This window comes from Pteropus vampyrus, unplaced genomic scaffold (assembly GCF_000151845.1).
Source record: "Pteropus vampyrus isolate Shadow unplaced genomic scaffold, Pvam_2.0 Scaffold352, whole genome shotgun sequence".
In the NCBI taxonomy this organism is placed as follows: domain Eukaryota; kingdom Metazoa; phylum Chordata; class Mammalia; order Chiroptera; family Pteropodidae; genus Pteropus; species Pteropus vampyrus.
In genome coordinates, this window is record NW_011889133.1 from 749,767 (window position 1) to 752,331 (window position 2,565).

Here is a 2,565-nt window from a genome sequence, read left to right on the forward strand (position 1 = left end):
GTCAGGGGGACCTTAGACACGGTGTATGCCAGGAGCCCGCTCTCTAAGCTGTTATTTGGGAAACTGTTCTGTGCAGAAGAAATATCCAGAGATAAGAGGGGGTGCAGCCCCTTCGAGGAACCGAGAAGAAGGCTCATTCTCGTCTCCCCGATGCCCCATCTTTGGGGAGGGGAGCCAGGCAGAGGCACAGAGCAAAACGTGCCCAGGTCTCAGAGTGTGGATGACAAGCAGATTGGGGCCTGGGACTAAAATCTGGGTTTCTAGACAACTTAGAGCGGAGTGGCAGAGATTTTTTATTTGTTGGTGACTTCCAGTGTCTGTCTTTTCTGGGCTTGAGCTGTCTTCCTCCGAAATATTTGCCAGAGTCTCCTAAACAGAGGCCTGGAGTTCTGGGCCCTCTCATACTAGGATTGTTGAAGAAAGATACTAAGAAGGGGCAGATGGAGCCCTTGGGAAGAACACCCCCAGAAGCAGGAATGACAGGGTCTAGCTACGGTGGCCCCGCCATCTCAGGAGGTACTCCGGGGGGTTTGACCAATGGGCGCAAGTCTTCTCAGTTATCAAAAATGCTCATACAGTCGCTATGAGCAATGTTGGAGTCACAGAGATATGACTCAGGGAGCTTAAAATCAAGGGCACAAGAAAGGAGATTTGGAGACATCGGGCTGATTCTAGAAGTTTCAGTGTGTGGTTAGAGTGTTAGAGCCTCAGGCAGTGTTTATTGATTTATTCATTCGACAAACTTTTATCTAGTGCCTACTATGTGCCTGGGGTTGTCTTAGAAGCTGGGGATACTGAGGAGAATCGGATACCATCCCTGGCTTCATGGAGCAACTTGAAGAGTCTTCTAGTCTCATCTTCCCATTGAGTAGATGGGTAAACTAAGTCCCATGAAGGGTAATGATTTATACAAGGTCATATGGTGGAACGATGGGTTCTTACTGCCAAGCAGGAGCACGTCCCATGGCTCCAGGCTTAGAAAGGAGAGACCGTCTTTTATCGAGTCAGAAGGGCAAATGACAGGGTCAGAGCAGAGATGGACCGCTAGCTGGCCAGGGGAAGGGCACAAAGGTGCTTGAAGACGATTATCCATATTTTCGTCAACATATCTTTTCTTTTAGAAGAGTTTTAGATTTAGAGAAATGTTGCTGATCTAGTAAGAGTTCCCATCAATCCCGCATCCAGTTCTCTTAGTTATTAACATCTTACATGAGTATGACACACTTGTCACGATTAATGAACCGATATTGACACATTACTACTAAGTCCATATGTTATCCAGACTTTCTAACTTTTTACCTATTGTCTTTTTCTGTTCTAGGATCTTATCCAGGAGACCTCATCGCATTTAATTATCCTGTCTCCTTAGGCTCCTCTTGGCTGTGACGGTGTTTCAGACTTTATTTTCGTTGGCCTTGACAGTTTTGAGAAGTAGTGGTCCACTATTTTGTTCCATATGCTTTTTTTTTTTTTTAACGATATTTTTCTTTCCATAGACCAGGCACGTGCTAGATGATAAGGATAGAGCAATAAATAATATACAAGTGATTCCTGCTCTTTCGGAGTTTAACAATGAATAATAAAGTATAGTAAACGTCATTGCACAGGAAGCACAGGATGTCGTGGACGCACACACCCACCTTTCGGTGTGTATCGGTGAGGGATCACAGACAGGGCTAATACCCTGGCTGAGAGCACAGCACGGGACCACCTACAGTTCCACCAGGGTGTAAATGTCTCACATTCTCTCCCACCTCAAAAGCCACTCGAGGGCTCATTTTCTCGCTTGAATAGCTGGAAACCTGGGGACGTGAGATAAAAGCATATTGTGTTCGATGGGCATCTTACCCTATATTGTTCTGTACTTTATTATTTAGTCACGTGGCACAACTCTTGCCTAACTGAAGATGCCTCCTACATGGACAGAGGATAATCAGAACTGGGTTCCCCAAATCTGCTCGAACTATCCTCGGCTAGCACCCCACTCGTCCTCCACTTCATGTCCCCCGAGCCCTGGGAACAAGCCGATAGAAGAACCTAGACTGGCCATACTGTAACGGCTCTGCATGCTTGTCTGTCTCCCCTGCTTTTTGGGCAGTTTCTTCGGTTGGGGTTGCATTTACACGTCTCTGCACCCCCAGTGCCTGGAATGAGGCAGGTGCCCAAAGCATGTTCGCTTAAAGGATTGGACAACTGGATAAAGAAAGTACAGGAGGAAAGGTGAGAAAAACTGATTTTTGCTTAAAGCAAACCAGTTGATTGTTTTTTTAAAAGAACCCAGAAAGATGAAGTCAAGACTGACGTCAGAAGAGATGCAGACGTTTGTGAGTACTAACGTCCCTAACCACTGACTTGATTGAACCAAATAGCCTCATCCTCTCTGAGCCAGAACACAGAATTAGTTAAACTATGTTCTTGGGAGTGGGGGACACTTCTGATATTCTTGTAAGTAGAAGTCCTCAAGTTACAGCTTTGCAGTGGCCAGTTCAGTGTTCATGCTGAAAGTGATGTTTTCAGGTCTCCTTGGCTGGATGATGGTGTGTGAGGCTGGTTGGCTTCCTGGGG